This window comes from Anguilla rostrata, chromosome 8 (assembly GCF_018555375.3).
Source record: "Anguilla rostrata isolate EN2019 chromosome 8, ASM1855537v3, whole genome shotgun sequence".
NCBI classification, from domain to species: Eukaryota; Metazoa; Chordata; class Actinopteri; order Anguilliformes; family Anguillidae; genus Anguilla; species Anguilla rostrata.
The window spans coordinates 14,932,839-14,952,065 of record NC_057940.1 but is presented as its reverse complement, the minus strand read 5'-3'; positions in this window follow the sequence as shown (position 1 = coordinate 14,952,065).

The window sequence follows — 19,227 nt, the reverse complement described above, 5'->3', positions numbered from 1 at the left end:
CTCCAGATAAGAGCATTTGCTAAATAAAGTGATGCAATGAAACGTGAATCTTCTTTGTGCATCTGAAATCAAATATAAAGGAACCAAAAGCCCTCCAAAAACATGTCTGTGGAGTTTGATGGATGTGGTGAGACATGCCTTGGATTTACATGTCTACTGTTTAACACACAAAGTGCTCTGTGTCTTTCGAAGACCTTGGAAGCTTGCAAGACATCGTTTATGTTCAAACATGCAAGCCTTACATTAACACCCCCGCAAGCTCCCTTCTAGTTGAAGAATGATGTTTCACTTGTCAAAGATGACATACATGTGACAGGTTGCCAAGAACTCATCAATTGCCTGAAATGTTTGCATATCATTTTGAACTTGAAGTACCCCAAACTTCACCTTGCAGCATTTCCTCCCCCATTTATACACAGGAAAACGTCTGGGGCAGCAGTGTTGCATAATCCTAAAGGGGCTGGTCTTGCAAACTAAAGGTTGCAAGTTCGATTCCCAGGTAAGAACACTGCCGAGGTACCCTTGAGCTAGGTAACCTGCATTGCTTTCGTACATGTCTGGCTGTATAATTGGATGCAGTGTAATTGCTTTGAAAAAAAGTTTTGTTAGTTGCTCTGGATAAGAGCGTCTGCTAAATGCCTGTAATGTAATGTTCTGTGTTGAATCAACTCTTACAGGGTACATGTGGTCTCTATTGGACTCATATGTACTCTGTTAGAGTTTAATTAACACTGGAAATTTTACTGTTATATAAAACAAGTTAACAGTGATGAATTACAAAATTAACTGAAAGAATATATAGTGGTTGAATTGGTGCTATATTTATGTAAAATTACATTTAAGAGGATATTTCGATGAACAAAGTAAATCAGGAACTGTACATACACACACACACACACACACGCACAAATAGCGAGATTACTGTCTCAGTCATTACTGTCCGGACACTACCGAAAGTGAGGTGGTGTTCACAGGAACCCACCATCAATGACACCCAATGCCTTTGCCCAAGAACCCCCCCTTTTCCCTCTCACCACCTCTCTGGGCTTTGAAAAGGAACCCAAAAAGGCCCGAGAGCACTACATAAGGCTACTCAATATCACCAGTAATGTACCTCTCGTCCATACGTGAGACAATGAGGCTGGGTAATCGCTTGGCTTCTGAATGGATGTGGGAATGATATCTGAAAACAGACAGCTTGCTCCTCTATTGAACCTTCACCCTTGCCATGCAGAGGTGAGTTTCGGTTCCACAGGTAAACAGGTTGAAACAGACTCAGGATCCACCTGCGTTGCCATACAAATAATGCTCAACAGCTGCTGTTCCCGTTTATCACACCATGATATGCTGGCTCTCGCACCCTTACAAAAACACCCCCTGGGCACTGCCTCAGCTTCTTGACATGTACCTGTCAATTGTTTTCTCGCTGTAACAACAGGCAGGCATTATAGTTTCAGTGTAGAAAATTATTTTCTCTCCTCAGTATAAACCCACCGGCATTATTTTCTGAAATGTTTAGAACAGCACTAAGAACAGCGTTCTCTTCATCAACATTTCTTTTCTTAATCAAGGGATGTTATCATCATTTGTTTGTACATAAAGATGTACTTAAAATTGTGGCCTATTTCCACAGTAGTTTAGGCACTGGGCTTGATTCAGTCACTGTATCTTAGCTGGGATGCAAAAAAGAAGGGATACAATGTGTATTCAAGCCCATGACCTTCTGAGTCCAGTAAGGACAGTCACAGCACTGGGCCTTCTCTACTCACTGCTTACACACAGAGGAGGAAAGCCAATGTCAATGCTTTGTGTAGCTTAGGCCGTACAAAATCACAATGCAAGTTGTGTAAATATATTGCTCAAAATAATAATAATAATAACAACAACAACAACAACAATAATAATAATAATAATAAGAAGAAAAAATATTGTTACAAATCTCATTTGTAACCATATCTCATTTTCAGTCCATTATTTTGCCACACAGCCTAATTAGAAGAAGAAAAAAACACACTTGACATTTGCCAATATGTGCGCCAATGAACATTCCATTAATACAAAATTCTAGCAGGATGATATAAACTCATTTTTTCATGTGTCCTCAAAGTTATAGGAAGCTTCATTATACAATAAGCTTACAACCAAGATGAATGGCATATACCAAACTAAATCACACTGCAGTCATGATTGCAGAACGTCAAAGTAACATTTAATGGCTGGAAGATCAGCCAGACCCAGATGTATAGTTTCCTAAATCTTTTTCAGCCTGTTTGTGTTGAACTGCATGTATCAACACTTTTCACTTTTTTTCAGATCTAAATAGCTCAGATGCATGCATGAATTTACTGAATTTCATGTGAATTTCATTACATTACATTACATTACAGGCATTTGGCAGACGCTCTTATCCAGAGCAACATACAACAAAGTGTATAACCATAACCAGGAACAAGTATGACGAAAACCCTAGAGAGAAGTACCGGTCCAAGTGCAGGGAACAACCGCATAGTTCAGCTTGGACCCTGAAGGTTAAACTGATTAACACTAACACAACGAGAACGGCAACAATGGAAAAAATACAAGCAGTAGTTAAGACAGTTAATGCACCTAAGTCACCTACGAAACAGCTGCCTAGTTACAACCCTAAGCTTATAGTCATTTACAGGGGGGTAGGGAGGGATGGGGAGAAGTGCAGCCTGAAGAGGTGAGTCTTCAGTCATTGTTTGAAATGGGTCAGTGTCTCAGCTGTTCTGACCTCCACGGGGAGGTCATTCCACCATCGTGGGGCCAGAACAGACAGGAGACGTGTTCTGGAAGTGCAGGTGCGAAGAGGGGGAGGTGCCAGGCGTCCTGAGGTAGCAGAACGGAGGGATCTGGCTGATTTCAACACGTGAATTAACTTTCCTAATTTTCCAAGACCAGTTTTACAAAAATATGTCTGTATCTTGGCACAGACACAATTAGAGATGGGGCATAGGTCCACCATGCTTTGTGTGAACGTATGTCTCCTTCCAAAGACAAATCCTTGCTCTGTAAAAATGTGGTTAATTTTTAATCCTTTTTAATTAAAAATCGGGGCCTCAGTTGTTACTAACCTGACAGGACTTACCTGACATTACAAAACCACTTAACTGATTACAAATGGGTAACTCTCTTCTCACTTCTCACAAAGAGAATAATTATAAATCATTATCTTCGTAACTGTTATTTCTACTGTTATTATTGCTCAGTTTTGCACATGTACAAGCAGATATACTTACTAATTAAGATCTGTCCTCAAAGTTATATGTCAGTAAAATGCAAATGTCTGGAACACAATTTAACTGGTAATATTAAATTTTTTATGTCAGAAAGGAATTACCTTTATACGTGTCTATAGCTGCCACATTTACGAATCTTGGATCCACTAACACTGGAGTGTTGGTTTATCCAGTAAGTTACTTGTCCAAAAAGGATGTCTTGAGGCTCTATTTATCAAAAATCTAATGTCCTAAACAGATGTGTGATTTGTCTTTGTAAAGAGGTTTGAAAAAATCTATAGAACTCCTTGGTGTCAGCCACTGGGGAGTGACTTGTCCCCAAGTCACCCCATTAGAAATAGCCAGCCAAACACTAATGCTACCATTGCAACTGATAGCCAACTGAAAAACGAATCCCAAAAAAACGAATCCCGCGTGCTGCTGTTGCTGCATTTGAGTTTACATGGAGCTCCGTGACCTCTGACCCAGTGGGCTGTATAAAACCTCATGCTGTGGTCAGAGACAGAGGCTCTCACCCCCTTCGGAAAAGTCCGGAGCCGCAAGAATGCGCAGCGCAGCGCCGATTCATCTCCTTCCAGCTCCCCGGGTCAGGGGGAGGCCGCCACGGCAACCTCCGGCGAGCTGCCGCTCCGGTCCGCCCCGCGCGCCGCCGCCTCGGCCCCGCCTCCATAAAAATGATTTAGCTGGCTTCCGCTGATAAGTACAGGCTGTCCGCTGAAATACAGGGCCTCCAGCGGGGAGGCGGAGACCAGCCGACGTCCAGATAATTCACCGCGCACCTCATTTCTGGGGATGAGAAAGGACGGTAAATAACTCCGAGGAATCCCTATCACCGGGAGCGGGAAAGGGATGGGGGCAGAGAACGAGAGAGGCAGACAGATAAGGAGAGAGAGAGTGGGAGAAACACAGAAAGAGGGAGGGAGAGAGAAAGACAGACAGAGAGAGAGAGAGCGAGAGAGAGAGAGAGACTGATGAAGGGTTTCAGGGTTACATTGCCTGAATAAATTCTGAAAAATTATGTACTTAGGTCTCTTCCCCATTTTATCCAAATTGGCAATCTCCAGTTTCAGCTTCTGCATGTTATTTGGACCCAGAACATTGTCCTATTTGTGTTTTCACATATTTTATATTTCAGGTTGTACTGTGATAAAGCAGAAAATGTTGAGCTATTTTTGCATTGAACAAATAAACCTAAATCTACTTTCACTAATTTCCTTTTGCATTTAATTTGATTCATCATATAACTATAAATTAAGTGAACTGAAACTGGACAAAATAAAAGGACATGGACTTGTAGCGTCGGCACAGTAACTTTTCCCCCTGATGATTGCCATTGCCTCAATGAAATATCTATTAAATAATAGATATCACCATCCAACCGCAATGATGATGAAGAGGTCCTTTAAAGCTATTTTGGAAATGCTATAGAACTAAGGTGAGAAGACAGAAGTCCACATTTTTGCAGCCATGAAATAAGGATACACTTGCTGGTCTACTTAGATCAAGTGTAAAAACTTTATTGGTAACCACTGGAACAGCTTTAAATAATGCAAATATCACATGCTCTAATCAACCCTTCATATACAAAAATATCAAAGCAGCAATAGGTGTTTGATACTTGTTTGAAAATTGTTACTTTCCAAAGGCCTGAAAGAAATTACATGAGCAGAGCTTCCCAATTTGGCCGAGCCTCACCTTTGGATGCTTCAGCTCCTTAGAGCAAACCGTTACCCTCATTCCAAAGCCAAAAACTGGAAAATCATACACACAGATATTTATTTTGGAGAAATGTATTTGGCTCGTGGAAAATGCTTTTAATTGCTTTTTAATTGTGTGGTTTAGGACTTGGAAAATGTGGATTGACAGTCAGTAGAATCTGATACATACCAAGGCAAGAAAAACATTCTCCAGATTTTGCCTGTTTCCCTTTAATACAAAAATAAGAGCACAAAACTGGTAAGTGGCAAATAAATCCACAGAAATTCATTTGCGGGTACACATAATCAAAAGAGTCAGCAGGGTGAAAAACAGAAAGATTATATTGAGGATAATCATGCTAAAATAAAAAAAAATTGGTCCTACAATGCAAATGCTTTCACTCCAGTTATTATTAAAATCAAGCCGATAATTGAAGGTACATCTTGGTTTTCAACAGCGATTGCTTTGGGATTTTAGAGGTTAACGATCTTCTATGAAATGCAAATTGCCTTCATTCTTATTGATTTTATGGCATTGCCTTGAGGGCCCTTCAAGTCCCTCTGTGCAAGATTACCTGCCTGAATGAATGAGTGATTGAATAAATACATGAAGTAAAACTTACAGAATGACAGACTGCTCCAGTGAGACTAACAAAATAATAATTTAGATCCACTGGCATTCTTTTTACATCAACAGGAAGTTATCGTACATCCTGAACATTGGTTATTGCCTGAAATAAAAACTGAACGGGTGGTCATCACATGCAACTCAAGTGTGTAACAGTCACCCATATGGTGCTGGCTAGTTATTTTTCTGAAGTATGCGTTATTTTGCTCTAACTTAATTCAATAGTTTTTATTGATTCTGTATACACTCTGAATTCGAGATTCCTTTGACTCAATAGTTGATTATATGGACGACCAGTTGATCATTCTCTTGGAGTCATTGAAGGCAGCAGTTGTGCACTATTCTCTTGCAAAATCATTCCATGATGTTCACATCTGGAATTATAAAGGCTTAACTAGAATACAACCTAAATGGATGACGATTGGCCAGATTAGGCATCTGCGTGAAGGAGTTAAATGTCTCCCTGCAGACATATCGGAGCATGCAGATAAGGAGATTGCTGTGATCAAGTGCGTGATATAGCAAATGGGTTCATACTCAGAATGCCTCTCTGGCATGATTAGTTTGGAACATGGCTGTCTTTATCTTTGTGTCATTTATTTATATTTAACATTTGGCTTAATCTGGTTAATCTAGTCGTTTTTTTCACCCTCACACATAACCATGTGTTCAGCAGGAATTTGCATGTTTGTAAAGGTAAGTGGTAATGTATTGAAAGTATTACATATCAGCCAGAGTATAATAATAAGCAATATAATTGCACATAAAATAGGTTCTTACCAAAGTCTGGGCCCAACGAAAAATTCCTGCAACTTGGCAAGCTCCCATCAGTAAGAGGAAAGGTAAACATATCATCTGACAGCTGTACAGCGAGAACACTTCTTCAAATGTAAAAAACACTGTGACAACACAAGCTTCGAGATTCAGGTGACATGTTTATACAGGTACAGGTGCAGCTGTCTCAGGTAAGTTTTTATTTCAAGTCCCCATGGAAGACCTAATTGCGAGTCAAGAAAGCTGAATGGCATACCTGTATTACTCATTTGGAATGCTCAAATGACTATACAAAACTTTCAGTAATTACACTTAGTCAGTAAAATTGAATGGCAGTCTGTATTACTCATTTGAGATGCTTGAAAGAATGAAAATAACCAGCATTATTATTTTTAGTTGTTTCTTTCCTAACCCATGTCTGTAACAAACTTCTGTAATGACAAACTCTTGCAATGCCATCCCAATACCATCAGTGGATTGACAAGGTGAGTAAACCTAATTACATGAAAGCACAGCTGGAATACAAACCTTGCATTCACAGCAGACTGTGTTTCGTAAAGCAGGATTACTCAGTTAGCTGGATAACTGCACTGAGTAAAACGCCAAACCCTCCAAAATCGGGAAGAACAACTGAAGTAAAAATAACTGTTTTGGGTTTTACACTGTGCAGTTATCTAGAAAACTTTGTAATCCTGCTTTATGAAATACCCCCCTGGTAGACTGGTGACTGTGTGAGATCTCTCAATCGACAGTCAGGGTTTCCAGGTCTGCCAGCAACCTTGACAAAAAAATGAAACCCCAAGAATCTAAAACTGCATAACTACCTTTGTAAGAATGTTGGAAGGGGATTTTTGAGTGTCTAACCTGCCAAGCTTGCTGGGCAAATGCTTAGTAAGATCGAAACCACTGTGGAGCTATGGGACAGATGCCATCTTAAAGCTTTGCTTTCATCCTACGGTAAGCTGACTGCATTATATTACACGACATTCATGTAGCAGACACAATTTAAAATGTAAAATTTAGAGAAGTGCATTCACCTGAATTACATGGGTGATATTGCCAGATCTGAATAACAATGTACCCGGACCAGCGAGTAAAGCTGAGTCATCACTACAGTGCTAGTGTGTGTTAACTATGCAGATTATGTAAACCAAGAACAATATACAGAATGTCCAAGCATGGAGCTGCCTATCCTTACAGTCCAAAACCCTGGTGAGGTTAGCCTGTCTAATAATGCTGCCAGAGAACTTTCATCAATCTAACTACAGTGTCCTTGTTTCCCATACACTCTCTGATGGTACTTACCAAACATACATTTTTCAAGGAAATACAAAGAGACCGGCAGCCAGGAGGACAGAGAACAATAAGGAGATACATAGACCTGCTCTTATGTCATACGCCACAGCCCAGAGCAAATGGAAACCGGAGCTGTCAGTCAACAGGCAATTTCTGAGCAGCCATGAACTTGCAAATTTGCCCGTGCCGGCGGAGGCAGCTTCAGCAATGTTTATTGGCATGCGGAGGAGCTGTCCTGATAGACGGTTCACAGAGCAGACCAAACAATGTAATCGCTAACAGAGAAGGGAGCATCCGGAGAGCTGGAGCGCCGCGGAACAATGTGGTAAAAAGATGTGAGGCGCAGTGCGATTGGACCGGCGGCCCTGCCCCAGGACGGAAACTCTCCCGCCCCGACTGTCGCGTGTCCTGTACTCCGGAATTCTGTCTGCCGCACCGGCCACTGTGGACTTTAACCTGTGTCACCGACCTGGCTTTAACAATAAGCTGTACTCGCATGCAAAACTGCAGGAAGGGCTTGAGTTTGTTGTTGCTTCTGCCTCCAGTCCCTCTGCTCTGTAGGCATCAGGCCAGTCCTCTACAGGTGGGCAAACACTTCGGCACAGAATACATTTTCTGGTTTGACTATTTGAAAAAAATAAGGAATAAAGCAATACAATGGAGAGCTCTAATAAAAATGAAGCTTAACTGATTGCATCCATAAGCACCAAAGGTACAGTAGATATTCTTTCCATTCTCCACAGCATCACAGTACTGGGCACATTTTATTGGAAATATTGCTAATTCAGTTACTACAGAAATCAATACTATTTGCAGCCCATATAAACACATCTTGTCTGAATTTCTTAAGGAATTCAGCTACACTATAAAATGTCCAGTGTCAATTCAACTCTTACACTTATTCTATGGCCAGAGGGGACTCGTATGAACCGTTAGAGGTGAATTAACAGCGGACATTTAACTGTGTAGATGAAGCTTGTGCTATGTAAACTGAATTCCATTGCGCGAGAGTGACGCAGTGACAATGCAAACACTGCTAAAGCAACAACAAATCAGCATCAGCAATCTGTGAGTGCTCTCAGCAAAGGACACAGCCAGCGTTGAATATGCAAATAATCAAGAGCAGAATACATGACTCTTCCTTCGCTTCAAATCTGGCAACCATGCACACTTGAAAATCTGCCAAACAGTCACAGCCTTTGGAACAATGCCACTCTTTGATTGATTTGTTACTTTTAATTCGGCAGTACATACTTGGCTTCGCACACCAACTGTCAATGTCATCACAAGTGCGTTTCCTTATGCCAGTTGTGACTGTCATACATTTCAACATTTAGCAGACTTATGTTATCCACTGTGACTCATGCGGATTACTTTTTTGTTGCACACAATCAGTCCATTTATACAGCTGGATATTAATTGAAAGAGCTCAAGTACCTTGCTCAAGGGTGCAACGGCAGCACCCCATCTGGGAGCTGAGCCCGAACTGAGGACAACAATCATAATGTATTCTATTTCCGGAAGGGCTATTCAAGGGTACTTCCCAAGAAAGCACAACATATACAAGTAGTTCAGGTAGTTCAGGAACACGCAGTCTGACACTTGGATGCCTGAAAAACCAGAGAGAGGTCACGTTCTGTCCATAAAAGCTAGAACAAACACCTGGGACTGCCATGATCCCAAGAACTCATAGTTGGAGAATGTGCCTGATCGCAGTGACATGTAGTGATAATACTTTGAGAAAAGCACACATAGAAGTTTATCCATCCATTATCTATACCCGCTTATCCTGGTCATGGTCCCCAATGCACTGAGGGAGCCTATCCCACAGTACATTGGGCAAGAGGCAGGAATACACCCTGGACAGGCCGCAATCAATCGCAGGGCACACACACCATTCACTCACCATTCACTCACACTCATACCTATGGGCAATTTAGAGTCTCCAATTAACCTAACTCATGCCTTTGGGCTGTGTGTGTGTGTGTGTGTGCGTGTGTGTGTACGTGTGCGTGCATGCGTGCGTGTGCGTATGTGTGTATGTGTGCGTGTGCGTCTGTGTCTGTGTGCATGTGTGTGTGTGTGCATGTGTGTATGTGTGTGTGAGTGCGTGTGTGTACGTGTGTGTGTGTGTGCATGTGTACGTGTGTGTGTGTGTGTGTCTGTGTATGTGTGTGTGCGTGCGTGTATGTGTGTGTGTGAGTGCTAAGGCTGTCCGCTCCTCCTCCAGCAGCTGTGGGGCCTGGCGCATTGGCCTTTTCGGCAGATCAATGGACGGACAGCTGGGGGCCCGCCCCGCCCTGCACTCGTGTCCGTACAGATGTTACACAGCTCTCTACTGTGTGGCCCCAAACATCTGCCTGCCACGACAAACAGACAGTCCAGCTCCATCGCTTTATGGCTTTATTCCCCTGTGAATACTCAGCGAAATGCGGCGAAACCTACTTCTTCTTACGTCTACCAGTGGATTATTTTAGGGAATGCTGCGACACGAGTAAACAATGAAACAGTCGGATGATGCATATTTCCCATGAAAGCTTCCTTGTGTTCGGCCTGTGTCTCCCTCAGGGGTGGCAGTAAATCTCCCATTGCCAGACGCACAGATTGACAGCCTTAATGATAAGCAGGGACGCTTACCAAACCCCTGGGGAACTCTGGCACCCATCCGTCACACCCTTGGTGTTTCAGAAAATGAAGTACTGTCAAAGGAGAAATGACAGCGCTTACTACAGGTATGCTGCAGGTAGCTGACTCCCTGAATCAGTGTGTGGGTGTGTGTGTGGGTGTGCATGTGTAAAATTGGTCACACCTGTACAAAAACACTGAATTGCAGAGCCATATATTTTGGGAGTATTTTCCAGACCCAGTGAGATTATTCACAGAGGTTTAATTACTTTTCCCAGGATACCGGCATTGTGATCCCAGCTGGTGAAATCCCGCTGACACTGCGAGCTCTGAGGTTACAGGGGAATATCGGAATTGCCTCCCAGCAAACTGGCGCAGGCTGAGGTGGAAGGTTTGACATTCTTCCCATCTTCTCCTGCACAGCCAAAGGAATTTGCTGCAATATATAAAAAGACATTTCCTGGGCTAGCTTTGCCACTCCCCCGTGCCTGACCATACTCTCCCATGAGTCGATAAAACAAAACCTCAGCAGTTGTTGAGCTACATTTAGCAGTTGCAGTGAGACCAGTTAGTGTAGGGCTGTCCTCAAAAAGAGGTTTGTTTTACTAGTCTTGTTTTTGTTTTGTTATGTTATGTTGGCAATATATTAACAGATTACAGTGGAAGTATTGGATCTATAAATAATACTCCACTTTATCTGCAGTTATGATTTTCATTTCTGTATTCTCTCTCTCTTCACCGTGTAAGCTTGAGAGGCGAGGTTTCTTATAAAAATACACAGGTGAGCTTTACCTGTGAACCTGTGGAAACCTGTCTGTGCTCCTGTCATGTGCAGGTGTCCAGGTGGGAGAGGGGAAGAGTATGAATGACTGAGGCCTGAGAGATGATCCTGAGGTTCAGTCACTGTCACGCACACAATGACCATGGGCCATTTGAAGCCAAAGCAAGACCAACACCTAAAGCCCTTGACATTTCCTGGAGGTGGTCCAGACATGCCCAAAAGGCCAGTTTGGCAGGGGGGTAAATGTGAGGTGTCATGGCCATTTGCTAGCGCCTAATCTGGACTCTCCTGATGGGCAGCTAAAGGGGTCACAGCAAGTGACATCATCACCTGGGGAGGATGTGGGAGGGGCTTACTGTCTGGAGTCACACACTGTAAATTAGCAGATGGAGAGGCAGTGTGAATTATTGCGCTGTTGATTTGCATGGGCCGTTAAGTTTAATCGAACAGAACTTGTGCGAGCGTGCATCTTAATGGACAGCATTTAGTGAGGCATTGGCATTCTTGTGGGTTAAATAGTATCTCCTCACTTCCCAAGAGAATTTATTCCACCTTGGGTCCCTTCTTGGGGCTCCGTAGCCTGCTGGGGAAGAGAGTTAATTTCCTGCCTGAGGGTATTTCTTCCAGGAAGGACAGTAAAATATTAAACTGGACCCTCTGCAAATCGGCCACGGTGGAGCAACGTTCCTTTCCACGGTCTCCATGGGAACCCAGCTGTCTGCCGAGACAGAACAGAGAGAGAGAGAGAAAGAGAGAGAGAGACGGGGGTGGGGGGGGGTGTGTGCTGGGGGAGGTGGCAGCAGGGGTTAAATTAGAACCCTTTCACAAACTACAGGGGCCAAATGGGGCCAATTAGCTGGCTGAACAGGCCAATAATTCCCCTCATTCATTTCAGAAGGCGGCCATTTGCCTTCCCACCTCGCTGGGCAGGCTGGGATATCTCGTGCTCTCAGCTCATGTGAGTTCTCACAGTGTGGGGTAGCTACAATATTTCACCTTCAATTCACCTTTACTGCTTTCAGGGTTTCAACAGCAATCCAACTGTATTTTAATTCAAAAAAATACTTGAGCATGCCAAAACAGTTAACTGTTAACTGTTAAATTTGAGTAGGCCTGTGTTTAAAATTCAATGCTTATGGTAAAAAGTTCAACTATAGCCCATATGGATTTAAAATTTGTTCAAAACTGAAATTCCAAAAATGTCACTACTGCATGGGCAACTTTTTTATTTATCCACTAACTCATAAATCATTGTAACAATCCATGCAGGACATGTTCTATAATGAAGGAAAAGGTTAAAGGTACCTAAATGTAGTTTAATTTCATATTCTTGCCTCCAAGGACAACCACAGCAGGCCATTGCATGAACAGAGACATGCAAAACCTGATGATGTCATTTCCTGTCCTGTCCATGAGAATGTCTCACGCTCTTCAAAGGCATTTAAGTGAGCAGGGTAAAATAAATAATTCTGTAAATTTTTCAAAAATTTGGGGCTGATAAAAAAAACTGCACATATTTATATATACCTTGCATAATAAGAGAAATTACACATTTGAAGTTTAAAAAAAAGGCAAAAACATAGTCAAAATTGCAATAAATAGCTTTCATAAAAAAACCATGACATAAAGTTAAAATTACTGGGAAATGAAAATTACTTCACGAAAGGATTCCATTAAAGTAAATTATCTGTCGATTTCTTTAAAAACTTCATTTAAAAAAAGGGGGAACAAATCTGCCAATATTTTGGAATGGGTTTTGACAGACCAGCCCACTAATACTTTCTACACCATTGGAGTGAAATAGCTTGGTCTTAGACAATCACAGTTCTATCAGCACCTACAGCTGCTTAGAGACGGTGTGCTGCAGACAGAAAAGCCTTTAATTACTGGTAAACTTTCAAACATGAACCAGGTTTTGAGTGGACTTGAAAAGGGTGTTTTCAGCCAAACTGTCACTCAGCTCCTTCAAAACACAGCAGGGGTGGAAGGCAAATTGGAACAACAGGCTTCACGCCTTAAAGGAGAAGAAACTAATTTAATGACTCTGTTATTAGGAATGTAGGATTATTAGGATTTTTCGCGCTCACACATACACACATGCACACACTCGCACACACAAACACACACACACATTCACACACATGTGTGCATGCACACACAACACACGAATGCAGACATGCACACACACACACACACACACAAGCTTACACACATCCGTGCACACACACACACACACCTATGTGTATATACACACATACATGCATATTCACACACACACACACACACACATACACATGCACGCGCCCACATGCATATACACACACACACACTCTCACTTGCGTATACACACACACACCCACTTACATATACGCACGTACACGCACACACACCCACTTGCGTAGACACACACGCACACGCACACACACACACGCACACACTTTAGCCATCGCTCACCTGCGATGTGAGAAAGGTGTTCTCTGACTGAGGAGTGAGAGTGTGCTGTGAGAAGTTGCCTCTCAGCTGTGTAGTGCCTGTGAGCTGCACTCACGGCTGAGTCCCTCTTCCTCACACGCACAGCCACTCCAGAGCTCTGCTGTGAGTGAGCTCTTCTGCAGCTCCACTTGAGTCTACGCGCTATTCTCATCTGTCCTCGTCCGCGTATAAACGCTTTAGCAACACCAGCGCTCTTCTCATACGAATAAAGCATACTTTCAGATTTATGGACTAAAAAAGGGAAATTTGAGATGGACAGTGAAACAGAGAGAGAGAGAGAGAGAGAGAGAAAGAGAGTGGAAAGGAGGGCAAAAGAGAGACGGGGAAAAAAGAGAGATGAGATTAGGTGTGGTGGATATTGGCGGTGACACCAGGGCTGAACTCGAGATGTTTCTGCTTGGCCTGGGGTCGACCCCTGCTAGGGGTGGCCCGAGGCTCGGCAGGGGGGAACTCTGGGAAACACAGCGCCCGGGCTTCGTCTTCCACGGCGCAACCCAGTCCCGCTACACACGACACGCCAGAGGGCATCTGGACATGAATCAGCCCTGTAAGGCTTTTTACAGTGTGCTGGGGGAGATATGTCAGCGGGGCTTTTATGACTGAGAGGGACCTGCACAGCTCCACAGAAGCCTTCGCCAGAGAACATGACCTGAGCGACTCAGGGATTTACTCTCAGCACAGAACACACTCAGCGCCACTAAGGAGTTACACTGTAAAGCAAAACTGTGTTTTCCACTGACACGGCCAATGACACCCTACAGTTTAATATGCGTCAGCTGACTGTATCAGGCCACGGTCAACAAGGTTTTTAAAATGGGGTGGCTGTGTGATGTAATGGGTGAGAAGCTACTCTCAAAAACTGCAGGTTGAAGGTTGTAATCACAAGTGGGGCGCTGCACTTGTTAACTTGAGCAGATTACTTTGCCTGAATTGCTCCAGTCAATACCCAGCCATATAAAGGCACTGGGAGTAGAACCTATGCAGAATTCAGACAGTTCATAATACAATTCAGTGAGAGTCTAAGGTAACTCACACTGAAATGACACATAAAAATGACATTTTGCTTTCTAATATTTACTCATTGGTTTAATATTTACTCTGTAGTTCGGCTGAGCGGTACAGGTACATAAGAGATCAGAACACTGTGAACACAAAGGTACTAGTGATGTACATGTCTACTGTTTGAGACACAAAATAGAAAGTAAAAACTGTGACTGACCTACAACACACACACACAAACACAAGAACATGTACTGTACAAGTCTTTTACAGCATATGCCCAGATGACATTATAGCTAGTACTGAATATGGGATGTAGTAGAATGCTACCACCCAACTGAAGGGGTAGCAGCTTTGTCTCTATAACCTGGTGAGTATAAAGCTCAAGCTCATCCGCCCAAATGTTCCTCCGCCAGCCAAACCTGTAGGACCTCGTCATTCTCTGGACCGTGAAGCTCGTAAAAGCGCATCGCTGTGGAATCCAGCAAACCCCCGCCGCCATCGTGCGACCAGCCGTCAAACAGAAGACCTGTTTGTGCACCTCCGCGCCTCTGTCATCAGCGCGCTCGCGGGAGTCACCGTGCGGGAGCAGGGGGGAAACACACTGCTTCCAGTCGTATATCGAACATGCGAACTGCGCAGCCCCACGGAGAATCCCTCGCAGCTGCAGGTGCCGCTCATGGTCAGGGGAAGTGGCCGTAAAGTACAGGTAACAGAGCAGAGAGGCTTTGCTTCCAGTTAAATACACGAGCTGTTTCATTTAGGACCAAAGGATGGTTCAGCTTTACATAAAATACCCTTTCTATTGGTTTTTATTCTGACAAAAACTGGTGTGTGTGTGAGTGTGTGTGAGTGTGTGTGCGCGCATGCGTGCTTGCATTTGAGTGTGCATGTGTGTGTGTGCACGTGAGTGTGGAATATATACTGTACATGCTTACAACTGTAAATGCTTTGTATATTATAGTATTCTTCTATAATATTCAGATATACCTTTCAGGGTTTTATACAAAATCTAATATCCAACTGCCAAACTGACTGTCAATGAGATAATATTGAAAACATATTTATTAGTTATTTCAAAATAACGAGTCTCCTTCTATGGTACTTTCATTTTTATTGATAAATTTTATTAAAGTGTCATATATTTCTGGCAAAAAAAAGACATGTCCCATTGTGTTGAAAGCCCACCAACAGTCAAAATAAGACTTTTCTGAAAACCAACTGATTCCAGCTAAGCAATTTTTTTTTGCATCACATTACATAAGGAGTGTGTGGCTGTGGTGTAATGAATGGGCACCTTGTGTGGACTGCCAGTTCCTTCCAGTAAGCTGCTCTGACTGTTTCAGCCTTTACACAACCTATTTAAAGGAAACAGCTTTAGCAGGTCCCTGGACAACACCAGAGGGGGCAGAGGGACGAGGTACGGGGAGTGGGGGAGTCTCCAAATGAGGGCCAGATTTACTCTGACAGAACAAAAACTCTAACCCAAACAGGTACACTACACAGGTACACTTCTCCATGTTAGTTCATGCTAATGCACTTCCTGTCTTCTTTTCTCCTGAAACTCTCTCCCTTCTCCTACCATCTCTCTTCTTCTTTCCTTCCTTCCTCCTCTTTCCCTTCCCCCCCTCGTCTCACTCCCCTCCTCCTCTCTTTTCTCCCCCCTCCAGTTGTGATGCTGTGAGACCCAGCAGAGAGAGAAACTTCTAGATGACCTTGGGATTAATGGAGGTCCTGGGATGAAGTCCTGCTGGGTTGGACAACATGGACAGCTGCCAGAATCCGTCCCCCAAATGCAGTGTAAGTTTCAGTGGGGGGGGAGGGGGGGTGCTGGAGGAAGAGGAGGGCGGGGTGACGGCGAGGTCACAGGGGTGGCGGCCTTGACACCGCGGAGCCCGAGCGAACAATGTGATGTGACGTCTTTTGAGACGGGGGTCACACGGAAACTAACAGCTCACGAAAGAGCAGGCAGCTCCAGAGGATGCCAAGAGACGTGTCGTCAAACAGCGGCCTATTTTCACTCAGCCGAGACAGCCCCGAACGGGGCTTGTGGGGCGAGGGGCGAAGTGAGGGCTTTGGGATATGACCTGACCTATCCACCTGCAAATCACCGGCGAGGCGGGCCACACACCCACACCGAAACATCCCGCCCCCCTGCTGGATGTACCAGAGTGTGGCGGCCTAATTGTGCAGCAAATGATCCTTTCCAGGGGGACAGTTCTGTAGAGGCGATCACAGGGAACAAATGCCCCTGTTCCAAAGACCGCAACGTCGGCACACATTAATTAAGCTGGGTGTGAACTGAGGCACAGCATGAATATACTCACTTGGTGGTGCCAGGATTACAGGTTCCAATCCAGTTCCATTTGCACATCTACAAAGCAAAAAGATGAAAACGGTGAACGGCGTTAATCTGAAGGAGGTGTCTAAGGGAGTGCAGCCCAGTGGCGGTGGAGGTTGGTCCCTGGCTAGAGAAGGGTTAACGGTCACAGCGGTGCCTGGGGGGAGGTCGTGCGAACGCTGCCGCCGGTGCACACATTAAGAGCCGCTGAGAGCTCGGAGCGAGCCGCTGGGCTGTCCAGCAGCACCGGTAACGACTCCTCCGTGGCTTCTGTGGGCCCAGACCGCCGATGGTGATCGTAGACTGTGAAACGCAGCTGTGTACCCCCCCCCCCTCCTCCCCTCGGGGGCCACACAGCTGCTGGTGAGATCAGCGCTCCCGCGAGGTAGGCCACCCCCACCCGCAGCCCCCCAATATGCCCCCCCTGACAACCCAGCTAGTAGGGACCCCTCACTGTGTAACTATGCTTGCTGGATCAAACCCTGAAAAAGACTGGTTCAGCTGGATCAAACTGGTCATCTGCCAATGTTCATTTCCTAAAAGGACGTGCCGGATTAGTGAAACTCATCTCATAAATGTACTGAGGAACATGCAGTTTGAACACCAGGGTTACAGCTACTTAGATACTTCACTCATGAAGAATGATTGTTACTGGTTCAGATTAATCAATAAACAAACAAAACTGAAAAGAAAAATAACACTTATTACACTTCTTATAAGACAAATGATTAGTCTTATTAAAGGATTATCAAAGACATTGCTAACTCAGAAACATATATTAGAAAACAATGGAGAGCTGAAATAAATGTTTATGGGAACTTTAAAAATGTTTATCTTAGTTTTTCACTACTTTGAACTGCAATGTTATGAATACCGTGTCTATATTATGGATTGAGTGCAGACACTCAGTTTTCTTGATTGCATTTTTGGGCGCAATTGTACCATTTCATCTCTGTCATTTCCTTGCTGCATGCAGGATAAAGTATGGACTTTTTCCCATTTTGACTGAATATAATTCATTTGAGCATATTTATTCAGGAAGCAACATAGTAATGGTAACTATAATTCAAACAATCACAATAAATATGTAAATGAATATGTGTCCAAAATACCAAATGGGTTATTCTACTGGAGTCATGTGCCTATGTTGGCAACATAAAGCACTTTAAAACTTTAATCCTACGATCGCACGTGTATAAACTGAATCTGGGATTATGTAAAACATTTTAGGATTATTTGAAGAGGCAATTAGTCAGTGAAAGTTGTTCCAAAACACACACGCAGAGCTCAGAGCAGTCACATTCAACAAGCCATTTCATCTGGTATTAATTGAAGATCTCATTAAACGTGACTTTTCTCTCGTGAAGCTCTCTCACCCGCCATGACAGGTGATGAAATGTACCGCTACTGGACGGCACAACTCCGATTTCCACATGCCAATATTTTATTAGAGTTTTTTTCATTTTATTCCCCTCGAACTCGTAAAGAACCCTGGACGCAGGGAACGGTTCAGCACCTATTTGCCGGTGTCTAATTTCCCGGGTGTCTGTCAAAGGTGCCCGACTGGATCAAATCCTCTCTTCATTTCTTCACATGAACTAATTTCCTCTGCCATACCGTGGTTCGGTTGACCGTAACCTGAGAGGCACGAGGACCTGGGGCGCTATGGATGAAAGTGTCACTAAGCCAGCGAATTAACCCATTGGATCACAGGCATTATATTTGGCTCTCTGTTTGGATGGTAACGCCTCATTCCAATGTAGAGTATGAATGGAAACACCAAACTGACACAAAGGTCAACATTTCATTTGAGTAAACTGACAAATATTTATTTGTGACAATTCTTACATACTATATATATATATATATATATATATATATATATACATATATATATATAATAAAGGTACATATTATTATTTTTGGCTACTGTACTGTGTGTGTATATCAAGGAATCCAAATGTATGTAATCGTAAACAGTCTTTTACTGGCTAACAGCTTGCACAGTTTTGATATAGCATGGGATCTTCCTGGGATTGCTAGCCAGGCAAAAGGGCAGACACCCCCTTGTGGGGTTAAACCTAACGGGGTTGTTAGCCTGTTGTCAGTAGACTATTGACAAACCAATTGATTGGATTTGTCCAACTCAGACCTGATCTTCATAAAAATACTTAACTTCAACTTTAGGCTACGTGGTGATGTGTGACATGGACTGCTACAGCTGTTTTGATCAAAAAGACATTAGACAGGAACCAGAGGATAATGTACAGTCTTGTGATAGATTTTCACTGATATAGGTAGGCCATGACCTTTATGTTTAGAATGATATAGAA